The following is a 19,509-nucleotide window of genomic DNA, read 5'->3' as shown; positions in this document are numbered from 1 at the left end:
GACAAGACGGTCTTGCGTCATTGTTGAGCGTAAACTTAAAGAATGTTCTTTTGCAAGAACAGTTTTTGACATTAAAAACTAGAAATTAATTAATTACCTTTAAGCAAATATGAAGGACATAAATTATGGTACATGAAATTGAAGAAACATATGACACACATGACCATAAGGCCAATAAAGAAATTTATTTAATTACTGGGACATTATGGGGTGCTCACGCACCTCCAGCACCCGTAGTATAGCCCAAGGTTCCGACGTTTATTTATTGCTTTAAGTTTGTAATAAAAACGAGTATTGAATAAAATCCATTGAAGATAACGTCAGAGCGTATGTATTTTTATATCCATAAAGAAAGACCATTGACTAATATTTCATACTTTTTACCTTCAGTTAACACGAACCTTAGATTTCGCGACCAGTTGGATTCCAGGATTTGTGTTGGTACCAATTAAAGAGCTGCTACAAAAGGTATTAAATTTCTTAGAAGGGCTTCGACAAAAGATACCAGAAACGCTAATAGACGTTGTGGAAAAGTTCATAGATGTAGTTAAAAAAGGTAATTTCTTTATTGTTATGTATCATACAGTATATAAAATAAAGTAAAAAAGTTTGTCCAGTAGCTGATATTAAGTAATCATGTAAATAAAAATCTGCGCAATATGAAAGATCAGAAGGTGTCTATAAGCGCGAAAGTATACAATATCTTTTAAAATAGAAGTTAGTTAAGTAAGAATGGAGTACAAAATTCATGGCCGCCTGGCTTAAATTCTAAGTTATAAGACTGAAATGCTGACAACTTTGTACTTTTACTATAAAATAAATAAATAATTCACTCACCATGAAGAATTATAAATAGAGGATGGAGCATCCTACTGCAGCAAAAAGCTCTTAATCTATACTATGTTCTAAACAATTGCTATCAATGATTAATTACTTTGTACAAAGTACGAGAGTTACTCTAAAAAGTCGCTCTAAAAGTAATGTTCCATTGTGATATTCCTCGTGCCTCTTGGTATGCTAACGATAGTTTTCTTACAGGTGGTGTTGCTGTAGCAAGGGCCGGATTTACATACAAGCTAAACAAGCTACAGCTTAGGGCCTCACATTACAAGGGACCTCGCCCCATCTTCAAAAATCCTCTTTTAATATTGTCACAGGTGAACTGTAAGATAGAAGGGCCCCATACATGTTATAAATTAGAGGTCATAACAAGTTTAAATCCGGCCCTGACTATAGCAATCGTCAAACATAAGGGGTTCCTCTAATGACAGTCAGAAGCAAAGTGATGTTTAATGAATTGTTGATGTGTGAGAAGCAGATTCATCGAAAATACCCATAACTGAGTACAGAGTGTGCATCGAGATGAAGATATTGGCGGCAAGCCATTTTGTTGCAGAGGCAAGTGCATCATAATATTCAGAAAAGATGGACAAGGTAATCTGAGCGACTGTCCCCGCATAGCTGCTTCCAAGAATGGCCGTGTTCTAACAACCACTTATGACGATTGCTATAACACCATCACCTTGTTGGAAGACGATTTATTCAGCACGAGGCAGGAAAAATGCACTTATACAGTACAGAACGGCTATTTTTATTCTTCAGAATAAAAATAGCTTTGAAAATAAATATTGCCGGGGAGGGTCATTATCTTTAGTGTTAGCTTCCTGCATAAATGTTGTCGTACAATTATATTTATAGTAATAGCAAAATATTATTCCATTTATAGTTTTGGCCAAAATCCAGGGAAGTGCAGCAGTGTACGATGTTGATGAGCTGGAAATGTGAGTGTCAATTTGAAAGATTTCATATTTTTACCTGTAGATTTAATAAAGCTGAAATTAAGATTGCGGTATCCAACTTTCACCCAGAACTGTCTACCAGAAATTATTTCTGTTGTTTACGAATTACATAATGTTTGCATAACGCACACTTTTAAATTAACAAAATAATTTGTACAGAACACTTGATAACTATAAATTCACTGCACTGCATTACGAAACTGATAAGCGGGAGAGCACCAAGATATGTCTGAAGCAAAAATTAATATTATAGAACAGGTATTGTAAAAGGTGATATCATTCTACTATTGATACTACCAATAGGCAATCTGAGAATTTACTTAAGAGGCATACAGCAATGTTGAGAAAAAGTTAGGAGTTAGGATTACATTTCAAAGTGTCTGCAATTCTGCCCAGATATGATAGAGAAGGTACGTGGATGAGAACCTTATCGATCAATTCAGTCCCGGAACGACTGTGAAAGGCTCGTGGGGTAGAATGTTTCGCACATGAATCTATGCTCTTGTTAACAGGAGAGAATGCTTTTACAGGGATGGGATACATTTAAAGAGAAGTGGTACAAAAATATTTGCCGATGCTACAGAGGCAGTGTTATGGGTATGAAACATGTTTTTTGGGAGGGGGATACACAGCTGACACTTTAATAGCAGCCACAATGCATATCCTTGCTTGTACCCTAAACATAGGAACATAATAAATTTCATGAATCTGAAAGACATCAGACATCTACTGCCATTCAGGCATGGGCGGGTGCAAAATTTGAATATGGCGAGCACAATGTATACAGAAAAGACAAGCAGGGTAAGAGGATGAAGTGAGAGAGTTTCGGTCTGGTTTAAGAAGGACATAGGACCCTAAAAGTACACCGATTTGATGTGGCCTGCGAAGATAACGTTGATTGCTGCGCTGTAAGCGCATCAGTGACTTAAATCATGTTGCGCTGTATATGTAATGTCGGTAAATTGATATGATCTCTCTCTCTAGCCGAATTGCCCGTTTCTCGACGAAAAACCAGAGTTTTCAGAAACAAAAACGCACGCAACCCTCGCCTGAGACCGAATAACTCAGCCACGTTATAAAAAAATAAAATAAAAACTCAAAAAAATTCCTTGTCTTTGACGAAATTCGGAAGGCGAGCCTTTGCCACCCTGTTTGAGGAGAACGGTACCTATGTGCACTGCGCTATTCTCGAGTAGTGATAGCAAGAGGCTGATAACTGTTGGTTATTCCCAGAATAAAGAACAATCGAGTTGTTAATCTGGGATTACTCCTATCCAATTGTAGCGGTACCACAAAGTAGAGGAAAACGAAAAATTTCGACATGAAGTTCAAAACACTTTTGTACAAAACTTTCGGACTTTACAAACAGGGGCGGACCGTTAACTTTGGGGACCCTGGACTAACACTATTTGCGGGCCTACCCAATTAACCCAAGTTTGGGTTAGTTGTGGCGAGTCATTCGCCATTTTGTCGAAAAACTTTTTTTTTACCCTTTTTTAAATAGTAAAAATTATAGGCAACAGACATTGAAGAACGTTTTTATGTTATTTGATGCACTTGGATATACAAACTTTTATATACAGTTATAATTAAAAAAGGTTTTGTATACATAACAAACATCAAACATAAATAAAAGATAAAATGTATTAGATATTACTTTTAGTAACAAACAAAAAAAACGAAACAAATTCTCAGGTCAAGAATAAAGACTTAAGAAAAAAATAAATAATAAATAATACTTATTCTTAAAAATAAAATAAATAAAACATTCTAGGAGTTATATAATGTAAGTTTTTTTTTTAACATTAAAGACATTTAAAGAGTAACTCTTCTGCATTTTTGCGCTGTAAATTCTTTTATTTGATCATCACATTGTAATTCTTTGGTTAAATCACAGTTTATGGAAAGAATTGATAAATAATTTAATCTTTCATTCGTCATTGTTGTCCTATATTTGTTTTCTATATAGGACATCCTGGAGAAGGATCGCTCCGCCTCACAGCTGGTGAATGGCAACGCCAAAAAACTTTTTAAGATTGTATAGCAATTCAGAAAAACATCGACAAGTTTCTTTTCATAAATTAGATTTAATATATCACCGCATGGGTCTGGCTTAGTCTGTAAGTAGGATTTTAACTGAATGCATTCATTGACTAAATGTTCGTCTATGTCATCCGAATAATAATCAAAAACATTACGTGCACTTTCCAAGTCAATATTTTCGATATTAATGTCTTGCAAATCCATTAAAAATTTGAATCTTTTGCTAAATTCCCCATAGACATGGCCTCCTCTGTATAAATCCATAATCAACTTATCTAATGCAGGTTTAGTGTATCCCGTTTAAATTTTTCTGCTCCATTTAGCGAAACTTTCTCTATAGATTTATCCGAAATTTTTGTTTGATTTGAAAAAAGAGAATACGTCTCCTTTTTTTAAATCACTGTATTCTTTTTCCACACTAGTATTTAATTTTTTGGCTGTCTCCTCGTATTCGTTTACTTTCTGATCTGATTGTTTTCGTATGTTACTCACGAACGCTTCTAATGACGCAATTAATTTCTCACCTTCACATATGTCTAAGCCTGGTGTCTGCACTTTTTCTTAACTAAATTGAATCTCTCTAAAATTTCTTCTCAAAAAACAGTTAAAATCGCAGTTTCAAGTTTCGCCGAATTATTATATAAATACTGTGCCTCTCTTTTCTAAAATCAAGTTTCTCATCCATATTGTCACTAAACCTTTAGTAGTAGTAGTAGTAGTAGTAGTAGTAGTAGTAGTAGTAGTAGTGGTGGTATGTAATGCAAGAAAGCAAGTGTATGAGCTTATGCAGCATCAGCAAAAAAAAAATCACACCATTCCAGTTCCTCCTTAGATTTATTTACTCTATCAACTGCTACAACGAAAGATGGAAGTCTGTTCCAGCAATTAACCACCCGCTGGCTAAACGCAAATTTCCGCACATCTATTCTACATCTGTCTTTCCTTAATTTGTATTTATGCCCCCTTAGGTTCGTAATCTGAACAAGTGGAAGGATCCCATCAGAATTCAGCGTGCTCAACCCATTCAAAGCCTTATACAACTCAATCAGATCACTGCGCAGGTGCCTAGTCTCCAGGCACTGCAATTTGTAGAACTTAAGCCTCTCGTGGTAAGAGGATCCCTTCATTCCCCTCGCCAATCTTGTTGCCCTTCTCTGTACACGCTCAAGCAAATCTACATCCTTCCTAAAATGAGGCCTCCAGACCTGTACGCAGTACTCAAGGCGTGGCCTGACCATTGCCTTATATAGAGGGACAATCACCTCCTTTTCCCTGCTAGCAAAATTCCTATATATCATTGACAATACCCCATGACCTGCCCTGGCAGCCTATCTGCATTACTCAGAAAACTTCATATCTGACTGCACAATTACTCCCAGGTCTTTTTCATTTTCTACCACCTTAAGTGTAGTACCACACAGTTGGTAAGTTTCTCTGGGGTTGCTTCTACCCATATGCAGTATTTTGCATTTGTCAAGATTAAACTTCAGTTGTCACTTCTTAGCCCATCTGCCCAAATTTTCTAGATCCTGTTGCAGTAGCATACTGTCATTAACAACCCTGCCAACCTTTGTATCATCTGAAAACTTCGACACTAAGCCTCATATACCTTCATCAATATCATTGATAAATATACAAAGCAATAGTGGACCCAACACCGAACCCTGTGGGACTCCACTAATAACATTAGCCCACGAAGAGCAGCACCCATTGATTACCACCCTCTGTCTTCTCCCACTTAACCATCCTTTTATCCATTGTAGCAACTTACCCTTAATACCATTCTGCTCCAATTTATACAATAGTCTTCCATGCGCAACAGTGTCAAAAGCTTTCCTGAAATCCAAATATATTATATCAAAATTATTTTTTGCATCCAGTTCCTTTGTAACCACATCATTGTATCAAATCAAATTTTTCAGACAAGACTTTCCCTTAACAAACGCATTCTGTGTCTGAATTATTGCTGCAGTCTTGTCTAGATGATCCTGCAATGCATCTTTAACCAGTGACTCCATTATTTTACCCGGAATAGAAGTTAAACTAACTGGTCTGTAATTACTCGTGTCATCCTTCGATCTCCCTTTGTGAATTGGGGATACATTTATACATCTCCGGTCCGTGGGAAGCTCCCCTGAGTCCAAGGATGCTCTCATAATTATGATTAAGGGTTTGCTTAGTTGCTTTGCCGCCTCCTTTAATATAATTAGATAGATTCCATACACCCCAGGTACCTTTCTTATGTTTAACTTCAATAATTTCTCCTCCACTTTGCTCTCAGTTATTACAAAATCATTAAGCACCCCTGCCACAATTTGATAACCTTCTGCCATTTTCAAACCTTAATAACTCATGTGTGAATGTAGATTCAAAATACTCATTCAGTTTGTTGCTATCTGAGCAGGATCATCAACAGTCGAACCATCGATATCATGTGAACAAATCAGATTCACCCCCTTCCTTTTATTTATGATATCTCCTAACTATTTTTTAAGCTCTAACAGCATCATAGTGACAAGACCATATAGTCTGGCTTAAACTTTTTATCGAAAATTTTAGTTTTGTTTCACGATTTAGAAGCTCCCACCTATGGGTAGTTGCAAAAAGAAAACATATATTTGTTGCACTACTCCAAAAAAGTTGACAATTTGAGTTGCAAATTTAACCGCTTCCCCACCAACTAGATTTAGAGAATGCGCAGCACACGGCACATAATCAGCGCATTTATTTTTTTGTTTGAGATGTGCTTGCAAGGCATTGTATCCGCCGGACATATTTGCAGCGTTGTCAAAAGACTGTCCTCTATAATTATCCAGTGGCAGTCCATTTTTTTCTAGAAATTCTTGTAAGGAATTGAATAAAGATAAGCCACTGTGAATACTAATTTTGATGAAAGATACACATCATTCACACACTTTTCTCTCAAAACAATATCGTAATATAATAGCTAGTTGGTCATTGTGGGACAAATCTGGTGTCGAGTCCATCACAATTGAGTAGTACTTTGCATCGTCACTATTTATTTCAGCTATAATTATTTTTATTACTTGTTTTCCCATAATCTCTATTATTTGTTCATAAACTGTTTTTGATAAGTACGAAATGAAAGGCTTTGGTCGCAGTTCTCGTTGTTGGATATGTTCGCGCATGAATGGATCGCGCACGAACTCTGCTAGTAATTCCAGAGCCCCCATAAAATTACCATTGTGCGGAGAGCCAAATATTTCCTCGTGAACCCCATACACTTAAATATTTCACCAATGCAATAACACGTTTTAGGACATTGTGGTAATATTCCCTATCTTTTCTTAGTTGCTCCTGCAACTGCTTGTCGATAACAGACTTATTTTCTTTACGTGTTAACCATACTAACAGTGATTTCTTATGTTCATTAGAATTTTCGTGATTTTCTAAACAAGGTCCTATATGTTTCCAGTCAGAGAATCCGGTTGTGTATTGAGAAGGGATTTTAGAGAAAAGTTTGCGGACGACAAAAAACACTTACCATACTGGTAGAATAGCACAACCAAGATCTTTCCAGTAATTGACCATTTTTATTTTTTTCGTAAAGTACTTATTTGAAAATTATCTGTTTTGTTCTTTGTGATTCCTTATTGAAAGTGGATATATATTTTTTGCATCTTTATTTTGGAAATAAGTCATTTCATGTGAGAGACATTAATAAAATTATCATTTAACTGTGTAGGCCACAAACCTACGTCAACATATTTAGCAAGCAACTCTGCATTTTCTAAAGCATCTTCTGCCTCCTTATCGCTATCTTCTTGCAAAACAGCAACAGAAACTTCAGAGAACTGGTCGTCGTCTAGGTATTGTATATTTTTGTCTGGTACTGAATGTCCGTCAACGTCAACATTGTTCTCGGTTGTGATTCTAGTTCTAGTAATTCTTCGTTATTGTTATATACCTATTGTTGTTTTTTTCTGTTTCTCAAATCCAACAGCGTTGCAAACCAACGATTTAATCTTTATCTAGGTACGAAAAAATTTTGTATAATTTATTGTTTCTTAAATTTTTAATTTAAATTGTTTTTATTTTTATTTTTTTGACCGCGAAGGGGCCCTTTGATTGAACGGGGCCCTGGGCTGCAGACCATAAAGACCATGCCTAAATCCGCCCCTGTTTACAAAAATATTTTTTTCCTCAGTCCAACGTGTAGTTCTATAATCAATGCATATAGGTTGATAGAATAGCTCATGTGGTTGTGTTCAGGATATGAAAGAATTTTTCCAACAGGAACAAGGAGGTGATTATCGCTCGTATAAGGAAGCAATGGTTAGGCCTAATCTTCATTGCTACATACAATATGAAAACCGTGTAAGAATGGTGTAACTCTGTTGGAATGAGTGCAGAGAACAACATCACTAGTCAAGGACACAAAAAGGTATTCTTACCAATAAAAGCTTCAGTTCTGTAAGTTACACCGTCTGGAAACTAGATAACGATTAACTTACAGTAATAACTTCTGTTGTTCTTCTTTCATTGTCCTCTGCAGAATTTTAACCTACACGGAACGATCACATTTTCATCTGCTGAGACATTGTAAAACGACATATTCTATTCAGTACTTTACTTTATCCCTTGGAAACTACCATTATTTTCATTTATATTCATTTTATTATAACGTATTCATAAAACGCAGATAATAGTTTGTTTGTACAACACACGTCATTGCCAAAACGAGATTTCGACACCTATGATATTTGGGGTAAAATAAACAATACCGACTATCCACCGAAAATAGGTGTAAAGACACCTAACTGTTTTCACGCTAGAAATAAGCAAATAAACGAAATACGGATGTATAGAAGATGGGTTAAACCGTACAGCTTGACGAATTCCAATAAGGTGGTAAGGTTATCACAGGATGCATTTCAGTAATGAACTTGCTGGTACCAGCGTAGCAAAACTCTAAATTGATGATGGCTGATGTGACCACCATACGGAAACTTTCTGGTAGACCACAGAAACCGAGGCAAAGAGGAAGGACTGCGCTCAAAATAATAACACGAGTATCCCGTCACTGAATGCGGTTAGCAGAGAAAACTGTCAACCAGTTCGGAGAAGCCACAGCAATTGATAGCAATTACAAGGAAGGGGTAACAGAACATTTTGTAGAAGGGCCGCAACACACAAACTAAAATTACAGCACTCCATGCACAGCATCTTGTTCACAACCCCCCCCCCCCCTTCATAATTGGACCCTGGAACGATTGGAAACTGGGTTATAAAGTATGAATCACAGTGTTTTCAGATACAATGGCTTGAAAACTTGAACATTACTTGGGAATTTTTTTCGGGTCAAATGTAAAGTTTGGTGAGAAATGCTGTTGTCGTTCAGCTTGGATCATAGATTGTTGTAGTTGTTAGTATTAGTTTTAGTATTGGCCACATGGTGCAAGGAAGCCTATGGCTTATGCTGCCCCAGCCAAAAAAAAAAAAAAAAAATAATTAAATAAAATAAATAAAATAATAAGAATAAATACAAATTAATAATAATAATCAGAAAATTTTAAATAAAATAATAATAATAAAAATTAATAAGAGAAAAGAAACGGACAACCTATGCATTTCCCTCCTCCCTTAAGTAATTAACCAGCTGACCTTTGAATTTCCCCAGACATCAGCCTCTACCACCCATGTAGGTAACTTATTCCAGCAATTTATAACTCGGTGGCTAAAAAAAACTTCCTGCAATCAATCCAGTCTAAAAAACTCTTCCCTCGTAACTTGAAATTATGGTCCCCAGTTCTAGAATCATTTATAACTGTGAAAATGTCGTCCTTATTCATTTTGCTTATGCTTCTCAGAGCCTTAAACACCTCAATCAAGTCTCCTGTAAGGTGCCTAGTTTCCAAGCTCTACAATCCACATAAAGAACAATGTCTTTCTTTAGGTGCGGTCTCTATACTTGGACACAGTATTCCAAGTGTGGTCTAACAACAGCCTTATATAATGAGATTATAACGTCCTTATCTATACTAGCAATTGTTCGATAAATCATCAATAGGACGCAATGGGCCCTCCTTGCAAACGGAAAAAAAAAAAAAAAAAAATCCTATTATATTTAGACCACCCGAATAATTAAATTCATCTGCCGTGTTGTGTGTCTATGTCTGTTAATTGCATGTGTTCTGTGGTCGATTTGTCTGTTTGCTGGACGAAAAACCCCAGTTTCTGGGAGAAAAACCTTGCTATCTACGCCTGAGACCGACTCAACTCAGCCACGGAGTGAAAAAAGCCCATTAAAATTCCTCGCGTCATCGACGGGATTCGAACGCGGGCCTTTTCCACCCGGCGAGGGAGAGGGCAGTGACGATACCACTGTGCTACCACACAGATCCTCCTTGCAACCAGTCTACAATGCTCAGAGAACGCCATATCGCAATAACCGTATCGCAATAACAAAGTCCCTTTCCTCCACTACGCCACTGACAACCAGGAACAGCCGTTCACTCAGGAAGAGCTTCAGAGCGCTGCCTGCGCAGATAAAAACTAGGAAATGCCTGGGCAAGGATATGCTTGAACCTGAAATCATTAAGCGTGTTGTGGATTTAACACCAGGACTCCTACTTCGACTCTATAACTGTTGTCTGAAACAGGGGTACTTCCCCAAGGACTGGAAAATTGCCAATACTAAATCCTAAAAAATCCTAACAGAAACCGAACTCTTCCGACCTCCTATCGGCCCATTGCTTTGCTGTCGGTCTTGAGCAAGCTCTATGAAAGACTTTTATACAAGCGGATTCAACAGTACTACTCCACAGCAAACCTCGAAGCAGCAAACCAATATGGCTTCAGGCCGGGACTGTCAAAAATCGAAGCCATCAGGAATCTAATAATTATAAATACTGCCAATGCATGCCAAAGTAAATACTTTCTGGTGATCGCTGTGGATTTTGTTAGGGCGTTCGACTCCCTCTGGTGGCCGAGCGTCCCTGGCAGACTCCGCAAAGCGCATGCTCCCATAAACCTTTACAATACTATCAAAGCATACCTGTCCCAAAGAAGAATTGAAGTCATAGCACTCTTCCAAAGAATAGCAAGAAATATCCATAGGGGATGCCCGCAGGGGGTCCGTTCTTGGCCCCCCTGCTTTGGAAAATAGTCTACGACGACTTCCTTGACACCAACTTGGGGGAAGTAAAGTGTCAAGCCTTCGCAGATGACCTTGCACTGATGGTGGCGGCAGACTCCAGGACCCAACTGGAGATACAGGCAAACCATGCCCTAGAAATCCTACAACAATGGGCGGAAGAAAACTTCCTACAAATTGAACCGACAAAAACAACGTCGATCCTTCTCAAAGGATCATTAAATATCAGAAGACCTCCGCAAATTAAAATAAGAGGAAAAACGATAAAGCTTACCACCCAAATGAAATATCTAGGTGTCATCCTTGACAACAATCTCTCCTTCCAACCTCATCTCAAGCAACTAAGAATAAAAATTAGAAACTACTCTGCACCGGTCGCCTGTGTTACAACGCGTGACTGGGCCCTAAAAAAGCGAACACTCTCTCTCTACTATAAGGCTACATTTATACCAGCAATCTCATATGCTGCTCCAATCTGGTTCCACAAGACCATTGGCGTAAATAAAAGAATTCTTGATTCAATCCAGAGATCAAGCCTTCTAACAATAACCCGCGCATGCAAGACTGTCAGTACGCATGAGCTCCAGGTGCTGGCGAGAGTTCTCCCGTTGGACCTGGAGATTGTCAGGTGTGGCCTGTCATACTGACGGGGGATGCCCATCACATTCATGGGGTACACCATCGAACCTACAAATGACAGAAAGACCGAAAAGACCCGATTATTGGGGCATCTGAAGCAAGAATGGCAAACCCGCTGGGAAAACAGCACCAAAGGAGAAGTGACAAGGAAATTTCTTCAGGACATACAAAAAGTTTACCCTAAATCACCACCTTGGCTCCACCCAGGACTGCACTCCGCTTACCTTCTGACGGGTCACGAACCTTTCAATGAAAAACTTGCAGCCTTTCGGCTTGTGGAGGACCCACATTGTCCATGTGGGGAACGCGAGAGCTGGCAAAATTTGATGCACCAATGCCCACTGTATGACGACCTGCGTGGAATCCTAATCACCAGACTAACTTACTTACCTCAGTACCGGGAACATCATCTCCTGGACAGCTTCGATTCGTATAGTGCGCTCGCCAAATTTGCACAAGACTTATTTGCAAGAAGGAGAACACAAATTGCAATCAATGATGCACGCCGCTAGCCCAGGGCTCCCTGCACATGAGCAACCAAACTGAACCAGACTATGACCGTTATTGTGGGACCTCACTCTCTCTCTCCCAGGATTGAACATCCATCGCAAATGATAGACGATACGTAACCATCTATGCGGACTCCTACCAGACAATGATCTCTCTGGATGGGAATCTTTCTCCCATGTGCGACGCAACGACTGGACATGACCACAGCAGCTCTGCTGCAGCACACCGCCTGGCGTTCTGAACTGGGCACCCTTGCCCACTTCACTTTTAAAACCCCATTCCTAGGCTGGGAGGGGGAAGAGATGGGCCTCTGTCTCATCCTCTCCCCCTTTTCCCCTGGTGGGGCTTGCTCCACTGACACTCCTGGGATCGCCTTCACTTTCGTTCCCATACTTCTACCTGTTCCCCCCAATCTTCAGTCTTCCCCCACTCTACCTTTACTGACCGACAGTGAATGTTCCGACTACAAGCTGCTAAATTTCAGTGTGAAAAATTAACCTAACCTTCATTTAAAACCTATCTCGGCCTTATTTAAACCTCTAGCGTCTACCCCCCTTTTTTTTACATAGGCCCTTGCCACTGAAATCTCAGGAAATTAGGTGGCAGGGTCTGCCAGAGTAAATAATTGTAATACTGGTGTACCTGGTCTGCCTCCACGGGGCCGAGTGGGGGCCACGTTGGGCCTCAGTAGGGATCCAGCGGCTAAATGACCAGATGAACAACGGTATTAGGTATGTTCGGGGTCTGACGGCACCTGGGATTTCTCCCATCTCCGTGTATGTTCTCTGTATCGGACAAGCCAGAGATTTAAAAGTGTGTGGGATATGTACTGTGTAGTTTGTTGTGCCCATTGTTCATCCGGCCTGTTAGCCGCCGGGCCCCTAGTGAGACCCGACGTTACCAATACCCGCCACAGGGAGGCACACGACAGTACACATGTACAAAATCCATACACTTTTAAATCTCTGGCCTCAACAGTGTTCTGTTTCACATGACAATGTATACTACGCGGAGATGGGGGAAACCCCTGGTGCCGTTTGACACGAATACACTTTACACTTACCGGCTTTAACTCCGCCAAATATATAAGTTATTTTGGGGTTACTGTTCCCCAGGTGCAATACTTTACATTTTGATGGATTAAAGCATAGCTGCCATTTTTCTGACCACACCTGAAGTCTACCTAACTAGGTCATTCTTAAGAAGCTCTGCTTGGCGGCAATCAATAACTACTCTACCATCTTTACATCATCTGAAAATTTAGACATCACGCCCTCTATCCCTTCATCGATGTCGTTTATGAAAATTAAAAATAACAGTGGTCCTACTACTGATCCTTGGGGAACCCCATTTCTTACATCAACCCAATCAGGTGCCTTCGTAGCCAGGTGGGCAGGAGCAGCAGTGCGCAGCACACGCTTCTTGATTAGACCGGGGTTCGAGCCCGTGACCACCAAATACGGAGGATGCGGAAAGGTCAGGGAATGACCACCGCATAACTCCGGAGCAATATGGCCTTAGTTGCTAATGCTCCTAAAAACCAAATAACAACAACATCAACCCAATCTGAGAAATAACCATTTATCATAACCCTCTGTCTCCTGCCCTGAAGCCACCCTGCTATCCATCTAAGGATTTTCCCTGTGATTTCAACCTGTTCCAGCTTATAAAGTAACTGCTCACGCGGGACTGGGTCAAATGCTTTGCTGAAATCCAAATAAACAACGTCGAAATTATTCCCAAAGTCCAGCTCTTGAGAGACACTGTCGAAATAGCTAACCAGATTAGTTAAACATGATTTTCCCTTTACAAATCCATGCTGAATATCTTCCAGAATTCTATTTCTATCTATATAATCCTGACACAACTTGATCATAGTCTCCAATGACTTTCCCTACTACTGAAGTTAGACTAACCGACCGGTAATTTCCCACTTCACACTTAGAACCGCCCTTAATGTATTGGAGATACATTGGCATTTTTCCAATCCAACTGAATCACTCTCGAATCCAGTGATGCTCTCATAGTTAGTCTCAATGGTTCAATGCACTCACTTGCCGCCTCCCTTAAGATTATAGGGTATATTCCATCAACTCCAGGGGCCTTACTGGCCTGTAGGCGCGAAAGTTTTTCATTAAATAAACATGTGAAATTTCAACATCCATAATTACATTTTTTTTTTCCAACTTCATTCTCATAATTTCTAATAGACGTGACGGGTTTTTCTTCTGTACATATCGATGTAAAGTAACTGTTGAGTTCATCTGCAACTTCAGCTGGGGTATCTAATACTACCCCACGTTCATTACTCAAGAGTCCGATCAGGTTTGTCCTTCTCTTCTTTGCATTTATATATGTGAAGAATTCCTTATCCCCCCCCCCTCTTTGCTGTCATTGCCAGCGATTTCTCATAATCTGCCTTTGCCAGTCTAACCTTTTCAGTGGCATTATTGCAGATCAATTTGTAGCTGTTATAGGCTTCGGTACTTTTTATTGCTCTGTAACGTTTCCATGCCACCTTTTCCTACTCAAGTAATTTGGCAACTTCATTATTCATCCAACTTGGAATCCTCCTCGTGGAGTATGTTTTTTAATGGTATATAAGCATTCAAGGCTTCTGTGATTAATGTTTTAAAGGTATACCATAATTCAATTATATTCGCTCTCTGTGAGATATCTGCGTGTGAATCCCGACATACCGATTGTATTTAAAAAAACAAACAAAGTTAGAGTCCATATCTCAGAAATTGTTTGCGAGAAAAAATGTTTTTCATGTAATCAAAACGGCCGCTATAAACATTAAAATTTTATTTGAACACATGGAACATGTACATTGCAGCAATGCAAACAGCATATGATAATGTTAATATTTTTAATATTTTATGTCATATAAAATATGACAAAATATTAAATTGTGACGCGCAAGGGTGTGCAGGACACCCTTGCGCGTCACATTGAATGCCAACAGCAATCCTCAGTCACTTGGTGAGCTAATTGCCGCGCTGGTGGAAGAATGTGATTTGTTACCACAGAATGTTATATCGAGCGTGGTTCACCGCTGTCAGACCGGTTTACCGTTAGAGGGGACCATACTGATATCAGGTGACCATATCTTCGAGCATCTTATATGTATCAGCTTCTGTAATGTGACCTTTTTGGTGATTCCTATACAACTCCTATAAATAACCCTTATACCTGTCCGAAATTTCCCGCTGTCTCCTCATTTCATTGTTATTCTAAGGTACATCACCTATCATATTTCGTCACGCTTCATCACAAGCTGCACTAGTTACACATGTTTTCTATGTGTTCTGTTAATTTTTTCGAGCAGTGTAGTATTCAGTGAAACTTGCTGTTTATACAAACCGTGTATTTATTACACGCTATAACTTCCGTAAATACCAAGTGCAAATAGCAGAGGAACCAGGGGTTCGAACAGCAGCTACAAAACGCAGACTGGCGCCTCCGTAGCCAGGTGGGAAGGAGCAACAGTGCGTAGCACACGCTTCTTGATTAGACCGGGGTTCGAGCCCGTCACCACCAAATACGGAGGATGCGGAAAGGTCAGGGAATAACCACCGCATATTCCCGGAGCAATATGGCCTTAGTTGCTAATGCTCCTAAAAAAAACCCAAATAACAAACAAACAAAACGCAGAATGATTGCTGTCTCTGGCTTTTTCTACATACAACGATAAATTTATGGCGATAATATTTAGTATTCATTATGCAGTCAGTAAGACTGACTGCATAATCGTTCTGTAGAAACATTAAAATTACAATTCATTAATATTTGACATAATACAGCAGTATGAAGCACTTTTATCGCATTTTGTACCTGTGTAGTTCATTTTTATTTAAATAGCTGATAAATATTATTGTTCAGAATATAATAGCTTTTCTCGTATTGCCATGTAAAAAGATCATATCACATGAAACAATTATTAGACGGATTATAAATATTTTATTCCTTACTAGGAATTATTTGATCTTTTTTGCAGTTCGAAACATGTCAGGATATGGCCCGCTGAAGAGAGTTTTCTGAAATCGATACTGGAACAATTAAATGAATTGATTAGCCAAGGGAAAGAAAAATTTCTCGAGGATGTCAACAAATGGAAAGACACTGTTAAAATTGTCCTTCAGACAGTAAGTTCTAAAAAATGATACACTATTTCTGTATGTTCACTATTTTAACTTCCCTATATCTTCTTAAAATCAGATACTATGTGAGGGCACCAAGTTACTACATAGTGAATTTCGAATATAAGGAACATCTAAAAAGTCTGAATTATGGTTTATGATGAATAGAATACTGAAAAGCGTGGAAAAGCGTTTTAACATGCGTTTCACAATTTAAAGATTTTCTTAAGTGTAACCTAAGTTCATATGCTTTTGCATTTATTACTGCATACTCATAGAAGTATGAATGTATAGAAACAAATATCTCTTACCGTATATCTCTATGTGCTTCTTTGTCCTCCATTATTTCGTCACGCAGGGAGCGTAACACGTCAAAGTGCTAAAATTCATCACTTTAACTCATCATGACGTGGTAAGCATGGGCACTCGGAGCGGTCTGCGGCTACGCAGCCCTATTTTCAGCAGGATTCCAATTACCGGCGAGTTGCGCCACAGTCGCCCTTCTGTTGCCAAGTACCATCTGGGAGAGCCTTCGCTCACCTCAAGCATCGATGTGAGCGAAGGCTCTCCCAGAGTCGTCCAACACCTCGCCGGCGGTTCGTGGGTTCCCCCCCCCCTCAGACCACTTTCGGTAGGTACTAACCACGGCTGACCGTGAGCATCCCACCAGCCGTGCCGTTTTCGGATATGCTCTGACCCAGTCGTCTAGCCATTGCAATTTGGCCTTTGTCAAACTCGCTTACGTCCGTTGCCTTTCCCATCTGAAGAACAAGAGTAACACTGATTAACGGAGCTCAGTATCAGGTGTTTTTTATACCATGTCCCGACCCTCGCACGCACCGTAGTTCACCTGCAGTTGCTTCGATTTGCATAACGACCGCTGGTCATAATGTTTTGGCTCATCGGTGCATACAACAAGCATATGTTTTTATTTCATCAGGAACCAGTCAAATCAAGAAGTACTGAAAAGTTAAATACTGTACGCACTTTTCAACGATGTGTACAGCCGAAAGCATGTACAAACTACGGTCGAATAGTGACAAGTCTACTTTAAAGTAATAACATAATAATCTCGAAGAGACCGTGAAGAGCTACAGAGTTTCAGCGAAGGCAAGGTTCCAGAGATAGCTTCTGTTATATACTAAAAATGGCTGCACTTGAGTGTGCCATCCCGTTGGAAATGTTACTGAGATTATTATATTCCAGTATGACCCCCTTGGACGGGATAAGTGCTTATTTCTCTCCAGTGGATTACAGCATAGGTTCATGAAAGGGAAGGTTTGCTTGACCAATCTGCCAATTAATTATGAAAAATTTATAAAATAGCCGGTTACAAAAAAAAAAAAAAAATTGTGTGCGCGACGAGCACGCATAGCGCAAGTTAAGTGAAACTTCTTCAGAATCTTTACGTAAACGTTTATTATTTCAAAGTTACAATGGCTTAATATTTTTCAATTGTTTTTCATGTTTTTACAGATCTCTTTGTACTCAATGGAGGTGGGTTTGGTGGTCACATTGCATGTATACGTGCTCTATACGCCTTACAACGCTCACCGCTGATGTGTTCCGCGTGTTGAATTATAAATTTCTTTTGTCGAAATTTTTTACGAACTACGGTAGAGAATGATAATTAATGAGTTACACCGTGGCCGCGCTGTAAAGGTACTGCTGCTGCTGCAATCTCTCTGATTGAAATGGCACTCCAGCTCCTCCCGGGTGGGCATCTTCTGATAGGCATGGACTCAAACTGTCGCTCGCCACTCTGGCACAGTCAGGCACCAGATAGGAATGCCCTAGGAAATGGCTCAAGACTGGAGGACCTTATCCTCACATCAGGCTTACAAATCTTAAACCGCCCAGGACATCTACCCACTTACAATGGCCCACTCTGGGAGAGCGAAATTGATATCACAATGGCTACGCCTGACTTAGCCAACAAACTTTCCGGCTGGACGGTCCAGGAGTCCTGGACCACTTCAGACCACAGAGCGATTACATTCTCCCTTGTTCGCTCGGTGGAACGCGTCGCATCGATTCCAAAGGACATTGTGCGTTATAATACCAAAAAAGCGGATTGGCAACGCTTCCTTGTGGAACTGTCCAGAAGGCTACCGGATGATGTTCCTCTACCGGCTTCACTCTCGCCAGATCACTGTGTACGCAATATTACTGCCATCATCAAAAGTGCCTGTGATCTGCCCATTCCGCGTAGGAGGCCATACCGCTATGCTGTCCCCTGGTGGAGTACAGACCTTCGGGACTTAAGAAACAGGGCACAGCAAGCCAGGAAAACTTACCAACGTGCACGTGCTCATCTTCCTCCACATGAGGTTGAAGCTGCCCGGGAGGCATATCGGGTAGTTAGAAACATGTACACCAAGGAAATTCGTAAGTGTAAGAAGGAATCATGGCACACCCTGGTCTCTACTATTGGCAATGAAGACCCATGGGGCATCGTGTTCCGCATCGTCACCAATAGGCTGCCTAGAGGTGAGGTTCTTAGTACAACTCTCAAACCGGATGGCTCTTCAACCTTTACCTGGTCTGACTCAATAAACAATATTCTTGATTCCATTTACCCTACTGAATTTACAGCGATGTCACTGGAGCAACAGCAGTTCATCGACAGTAATCAAGCTTATCAGCCAGAGGCTACGGAACCGCCCTTCACTATGTTAGAGATGAATATGGCTCTGGCTAAAATGAAAGATGGCAAAACGCCAGGTGCTGACTTACTCGAAGTCGACGTAGTCAAGAAATTCGCTGAAGTCTATCCCACCACACTCTTGAGCCTCCTCAACAGGTGCCTTGCTGAAGGAACTTTCCCTGTACCCTGGAAGACTGCTACTCTCAAGCTGATCCTGAAAAATCCAGATAAACCGCCCCAACGTCCTGCTTCCTACCGACCAATTGCTCTGCTCTCCGTTTTGGCCAAGCTTCTAGAACGACTTCTGCTGTATCGCCTTTCCATCTGCTATACCGATAAGCAACTCATCTCACCATGTCAGTTTGGATTCAAGACAGGCTCCAGCACTGAAGACGCTATACACAACTTGATTACCCAGGCCACACATACAACTTCAAAGTATACTCTAGCCATCATGGTGGACTTTGCTGGTGCCTTCGATCGACTGTGGTGGCCCAGTGTCCTTCGGAGGCTTTGGCAGTCAAACACGTCCAAAAACCTATACAATAGTCTAAAATCCTATCTCAGCAATAGAAAATTACAAGTTGTAAACAAATACCAGACTATGACAAG

General features: G+C 40.1%; 1 long non-coding RNA gene across 1 annotated transcript; it reads left to right on the top strand.

Annotated features, from left to right (window-relative positions):
• The first annotated feature begins 424 nt into the window (after positions 1-424).
• On the top strand, positions 425-16,249 carry LOC150081476 (uncharacterized). Its single transcript, XR_016547296.1, has 3 exons — positions 425-556; positions 1,727-1,781; positions 16,109-16,249. It is a non-coding gene; the product is annotated as an uncharacterized LOC150081476 (long non-coding RNA).
• Positions 16,250-19,509: the final 3,260 nt, after the last annotated feature.

This window comes from Mastigoproctus giganteus, chromosome 8 (genome assembly GCF_048544385.1).
Source record: "Mastigoproctus giganteus isolate SK-2022 chromosome 8, ASM4854438v1, whole genome shotgun sequence".
NCBI classification, from domain to species: Eukaryota; Metazoa; Arthropoda; class Arachnida; order Uropygi; family Thelyphonidae; genus Mastigoproctus; species Mastigoproctus giganteus.
Note: the sequence above shows the minus strand (reverse complement) of the source record. Positions and strands in the feature narration are given on the sequence as shown.